At 39.7% G+C, this 6,976-nt stretch overlaps 1 long non-coding RNA gene across 1 annotated transcript; it reads right to left on the bottom strand.

Moving 5' to 3' along the window:
• Positions 1–269: 269 nt before the first annotated feature.
• Positions 270–6,721, bottom strand: LOC103876690. The gene is made up of 2 exons (XR_002516487.1): positions 6,261–6,721; positions 270–2,394 (listed from the first exon to the last, which is right to left on the bottom strand). It is a non-coding gene; the product is annotated as an uncharacterized LOC103876690 (long non-coding RNA).
• Positions 6,722–6,976: the final 255 nt, after the last annotated feature.

The following is a 6,976-nucleotide window of genomic DNA, read 5'->3' as shown; positions in this document are numbered from 1 at the left end:
GTTCATTGAAACTGTTCACTACCTTTGGGCAAAATTTCCTAACATGTATTTTTTATACGCTTTATGTCAGTACATCATAAATTACAAAATGGCAAGAATAGAAACGAAATGGCTTGAGAACTCACTATGTGCAAGGGACTATGCTAAGCACGTTAACATGGCAAGTGATTTTAAACTTTCTAAGAGACAATCAATTTTTAAACTGCTTTAGTTTTTACAAAAGTGAGTATCTTCTCCTTTTGTTAGGAAAGTAAATGAAAATGCTTTGAGGAGATTTGCTCTTCACAACATCAGTGAAGGATTTAACTAATTTTTTTTTTTTTTGTCTTTGTGGTCTAGGCCCTGAAAACAATGGATTTCACAGCAAACATAGTATCAGTCCTAAAACAGTGAAAAAAATCACGGGCTTTAGCAAACTTGGGTTCAATCCCAAATTCATCTCCTAGCCAAAACTCAACCTTAGCCAGAGCCTCTGCTTCCTCGTCTTCTAAAACAGATTTGTAATCTTCGCACACTGAGTTACTTCTAATAATAATAAACACCAGTAGCTAATGCTCATAGAATGCTTACTGTTTACCCGACAGTTTTGTAAGCATTGCATTATTTGGCTCATTTATTCTCCATAACAAACCCATAGCATGGTTAGAGACGTCTGGTTGTTCAACAGGACCGCACTATCTTTTTATTCTGAGTCCATGGGTAGAATCCATCCCCAGACTCCCTGCATGCCAGATGAGCCACGGGACTGACTGAGAGCTGGCAGAGTGTGAATGGGAGTGGGGTGTATCCTCTTGCAGACCTGGCCTGTAAGAATAGCCCACCCACCTTCTCCATCACACTCAATCATCCTCCTAGAAATGTGGAAGGAAAATGTCCCCGGCACAAACCAGAAAGCTACATGCTGACGTGGGCAGAACTTTCATCAGCTCAGGCTCCTGGATGACTGACAAACGGGAGTGAAGTGAGCAAGAAAGACACTTCTATTGGGTTTGAACCATTACACATTTTGAGTCTCCTGTTAGCCCACCGTAATCCAAGCCCGTACTGAAGGACAGGCGTGTTAACTTCCCTAGGGGCATACCATTACCAATGGCAGAGAAGGGATTTGAATCTAGTCTAAATGAGATCAGATTTGCAAGACTCCTGGCAAATAGAATGTGTCCAGTGTATACCACCCATTAATGTACACTGTGTTCACATGAGAACGAGATCCTAGCCAACAAAATCAGAAAGGTGGGTGCCTTGAGGAGGACAAAGCATGCCACCTTAAGGGTCCAGCCTTTCCAAGCGGGACGCACAGCTCCTGTCCTGGCACTGGGGACATGGCATTGCCTAAGTAGGGCTCTCTGTGCAGGGAGCGAGGTGGCTTTAGAGTTACAGACTTAAATGGGGTCAGCGAAAGGATGCCCTAAGCATTGGAAACGTGATGCAGCTGGGAGACAGGTTTGCTTAAAAGCCAAACCAAGATAAAGACAGGAAAGGATGAGTTCACTGGAGCTGACTTCTGGGAAAAACCAGGTCATCCAAAATGCTCATCAGAACCAACTCGTGCCCAGTTTTAGAGAACAAAGACAAGACTATAAAATTGCAATGTGTCGGCTCTCAGTCCCTCCTTCCAGGCCATCTGACACCACCACCTGGCATGAAGATACGCGACTGTGGTTTTCCTCCTCTGTTGCTACACAGCACTTAAACTAAAACAAGTGGCCGTCTTGGGCTGGAAACTCAATCACACCGATGCTGCCCTTCTCCTCTGCTCATTTGCGCTCCATCTTGCTGTTGATTTCCTCCCAATTTGAATTTTATAACACAGCAATGTGTAATCTGAAAGGGCCCTTTTGCCCTTGTGGATAGAGATTGTGATTTGCAAAAGCAAGTCTATCTTTGCTCAATTTGGGGACTGTAGATCCCGGTCTGCATGTAATGTCAGGACCCTGCATAAAGTGACAGAAGCCTCCAGCAGACTGGCTTGCTTCCACACCATCCAGGCTGTGTTTTTGTCATCATGCATTTAGAATATGTGCAGATGCCCATCAGAAAGCACATGGGGGTGTGGGCTGGGCCCCTGTGAGAGCCCGCAGTTTTTTATAAAAACGGTTATAAAATCTCAGGAAACATAGAGCTGAAAATTCATTGTTGGGGCGTCACTAACAGTCACTCTCTCTCTTCCCCTCAAGTGACATGGGAAAGCTTATATTGCCAAACCAACTCTCTCCTGGCTCTTCCATCTGGTACTCACCACCGTCACCAGCAATGCACCTCGCTGAGCCAAGAATCCTGCATGCCCAGGCGGTCTCTTAAGATGGCCAAATCCTGTAGCTCTGTGAAGAGTCACTTCCAGGGGCACAAATGTGTCTCCTCTAACTCCTTTCTCTGTGCCAGATTTCCTAACATCTGCAAAAATATTTAGAATACAGACCTATTATTAACTTTTATTTATACCATTATATTTCAAGATGATAAACTCAGTGCATATCATAATAGCTTTTACAATGGACTTATTTTGAAAGAAATCACAGTCAATACAAACAAGAATATATATTTATAGAAAAATTACAAAATATTAAGCATTACTGTTCTTTGAAACCAATGAGAACAAAGACACAACATACCATAATCTCTGGTACACATTTAAAGTAGTGTGTAGAGGGAAATTTATAGTACTAAATGCCCACAAAAGAAAGCGGGAAAGATCTAAAATCCACACCCTAACATCACAATTAAAAGAACTAGAGAAGCAAGAGCAAACACATTCAAAGGTTAGCAGAAGGAAAGAAATAATTGAGATCAGAGCAGAACTGAAGGAGATAGAGACACAAAAAACCCTTCAAAAAATCAATGAATCCAGGAGCTGGTTTTTTGAAAAGATCAACAAAATTGATAGACCACTAGCAAGACTAATAAAGAAGAAAAGAGAGAAGAATCAAATAGATGCAATAAAAAAAGATAAAGGGGATATCACCACTGGTCGCACAGAAATACAAACTACCATCAGAGAATACTATAAACACCTCTACTCAAATAAACTAGAAAATCTAGAAGAAATGGATAAATTCCTGGACACATACACCCTCCCAAGACTAAATCAGGAAGAAGTTGAATCCCTGAATAGACCAATAACAGGCTCTGAAATTGAAGCAATAATTAATAGCCCACCAACCAAAAAAAGTCCAGGACCAGACAGATTCACAGCCAAATTCTACCAGAGGTACTAACAGGAGCTGGTACCATTCCTTCTGAAACTATTCCAATCAATAGAAAAAGAGGGAATCCTCCCTAACTCATTTTATGAGGCCAACATCATCCTGATACCAAAGCCTGGCAGAGACACAACAAATAAAGAGAATTTTAGACCAATATCCCTGATGAACATCGATGCAAAAATCCTCAATAAAATACTGCAAACCAAATCCAGAAGCACATCAAAAAGCTTATCCACCATGATCAAGTGGGCTTTATCCCTGGGATGCAAGACTGGTTCAACATATGCAAATCAATAAACGTAATCCATCATATAAACAGAACCAGACAAAAACCACATGATTATCTCAATAGATGCAGAAAAGGACTTTGACAAAATTCAACAGCCCTTCATACTAAAAACTCTCAATCAACTAGGTATTGATGGGATGTATCTCAAAATAATAAGAGCTATTTATGACAAACCCACAGCCAATATCATACTTATGAATGGGCAAAAACTGGAAGCATTCCCTTGGAAAACTGGCACAAGACAGGGATGCCCTCACTCACCACTCCTATTCAACATAGTGTTGGAAGTTCTGGCCAGGGCAATCAGGCAGGAGAAAGAAATAAAGGGTATTCAATTAGGAAAATGGGAAGTCAAATTGTCCCTGTTTGCAGATGACATGATTGTATATTTAGAAAACCCCATCATCTCAGCCCCAAACCTCCTTAAGCTGATAAGAAACTTCAGCAAAGTCTCAGGATACAAAATCAATGTGCAAAAATCACAAGCATTCCTATACACCAATAACAGACAAACAGAGAGCCAAATCATGAGTGAACTCCCATTCACGATTGCTACAAAGAGAATAAAATACCTAGGAATCCAACTTACAAGGGATGCGAAGGACCTCTTCAAGGAGAACTACAAACCACTGCTCAACAAAATAAAAAAGGACACAAACAAATGGCAGAACATTCCATGCTCATGGATAGGAAGAATCAATATCATGAAAATGGCCATATTGCCCAAGATAATTTATAGATTCAATGCCATCCCCATCAAGCTACCAATGACTTTCTTCACAGAATTGGAAAAAAACTACTTTAAAGTTCATAGGGAACCAAAACAGAGCCCACATTGCCAAGACAATCCTAAGCCAAAAGAACAAAGCTGGAGGCATCACGCTACCTGACTTCAAACTATACTACAAGGCTACAGTAATCAAAACAGCATGGTACTGGTACCAAAACAGAGATATAGACCAATGGAACAGAACAGAGTCCTCAGAATTAATACCACACATCTACAGCCATCTGATCTTTGACAAACCTGACAAAAACAAGAAATGGGGAAAGGATTCCCTATTTAATAAATGGTGCTGGGAAAATTGGCTAGCCATAACCAGAAAGCTGAAACTGGATCCCATCTTTACACCTTATACAAAAATTAATTCAAGATGGTTTAAAGACTTAAATGTTAGACCTAATACCATAAAAACCCTAGAAGAAAACCTAGGCAATTCCATTCAGGACATAGGCATGGGCAAGGACTTCATGACTAAAACACCAAAAGCAATGGCAACACAAGACAAAATTGACAAATGGGATCTAATTAAACTAAAGAGCTTCTGCACAGCAAAAGAAACTACCATCAGAGTAAACAGGCAACCTACAGAATGGGAGAAAATTTTTGCAATCTACCCATCTGACAAAGGGCTAATATCCAGAATCTACAAAGAACTTAAATTCACAAGAAAAAAATCAAACAACCCCATCAAAAAGTGGGTGAAGGATATGAACAGACACTTCTCAAAAGAAGACATTTATGCAGCCAACAGACACATGAAAAAAGTGCTCATCATCACTGGTCATCAGAGATATGAAAATTAAAACCACAATGAGATACCATCTCACACCAGTTAGAATGGAAATCATTAAAAAGTCAGGAAACAACAGGTGCTGGAGAGGATAAGGAGAAATAGAAATGCTTTTACACTGTTATTGGGACTGTAAACTAGTTCAACCATTGCGGAAGACAGTGTGGCAATTCCTCAAGGATCTAGAACTAGAAATACCATTTGACCCAGCCTTCCCATTACTGGGTATATACCCAAAGGATTATAAATTATGCTGCTATAAAGACACATGCACATGTACGTTTATTGTGGCACTATTCACAATAGCAAAGACTTAGAACCAACCCAAATGTCCATCAATGACAGACTAGATTAAGAAAATGTGGCACATATACACTATGGAATACTATGCAGCCATCAAAAAGGATGAGTTCATGTCCTTTGTAGGGACATGGATGAAGCTGGAAACCATCATTCTGAGCAAACTGTCACAAGGACAGAAAACCAAACACCGCATATTCTCACTCAGGTGAGAATTGAACAATGAGAACACTTGGACACAGTGGGGAACATCACACACCAGGACCTGTCGTGGGGTGGGGGCAGGAGGGAGGCGGGAGGGATAACATTAGGAGAAATACCTAACGTAAATGACGAGTTAATGGGTGCAGCACAACATGGCACATGTATACATATGTAACAAACATGCACGTTATGCACATGTACCCTAGAACTTAAAGTATAATTTAAAAATTTTTAAAAATTTAAAAAAGCATTACATGAAAACAGGCATATTGGACAACAAAGAGGTAACCCACATAAGAATATTTAGACAGCAAATTACATTCGAAGTATAAAACAATTGGATATTGGGATTTTGGAGAAATGGAGCCTTTCTAGGAGAATGTATGGCCAATTCCAGGTTATACCTTAGTTCAAAAATAAAGTTTTTGTTTTATTCAATAACTAGAAGAATGTAAAGCTAGCTGGGCACTTGCTCTTTGTAAGATACAGATCTCTCCAGTTCTGGAACTTATATATTTGGCTCAAGGGAGGTTGTTCCCCAATGGTTTTGCTAAGTAATGATAATATTTTTCTATTGAGGGGAGTTAAAACGTTTTACTAAAAATGTATTAGTCATGGCAGAAAAATGAAATGTCCCAGGCACATGTTCTAGCAAAAGTCTTCATGGAATTTTATAAGAATAAGACTTACCTGACACTTATCATCATAGCCTCTCCATGTCCAAAACATTGTACACACATCACCAAGCGGTTGTCATTAACAAGGGGTTTCATATGTGGAAGACCCCAGAGGCCTCTCTTATCTTCCAGGCAGCTCAGTATTTTTGTGGAGTCTCCTGATGAGATTTTTCAATATTATGGAGTAACATATGTATAATGGGCCCGTCTATCCTCCTCCCCGCATCCTAGGGCATCTGAGACATGCAGTGTTCTCCATGCCAGGGTTCTCCAGTGTGATTGCCACTTGGGCTGAGCTGAGCTCTCTCATTATAACCTAAAGAATAAATAAATGCAGTTATTGGGAACATTTAAGAGCTAAAACAAATAGCATGAGGGCAGCTACAATTATCATTTAAAAATTTCTGTTGAAATCTATGTTCTAAATTCAATTTGTAAATATGACTTGCCTACCTTTATGAAGACCATCTTTCCCATTTGGTTTCAGCATTACCCATGTGAAACTCCTGTCACTGAGATCATTTGGAATATAGATTTTGAAATCTTAAAATCAAGGCTAACTCTTGAGATGTTTGACCATTTTACCTTGGTTCTCTAGACCATAAAACAAGAGCCAACAAGTTTTGAGAACTAGGGTTATAAAGTTCCAGAAGTTGGAAAGCTGATAATTAATTTTTGATAATATCTCTAACAGTATATCTCCTATGTTTTTTAACAAGTAAAATGGGA

This window comes from Papio anubis, chromosome 14, assembly GCF_008728515.1.
Source record: "Papio anubis isolate 15944 chromosome 14, Panubis1.0, whole genome shotgun sequence".
Lineage (NCBI taxonomy): Eukaryota > Metazoa > Chordata > Mammalia > Primates > Cercopithecidae > Papio > Papio anubis.
Note: the sequence above shows the minus strand (reverse complement) of the source record. Positions and strands in the feature narration are given on the sequence as shown.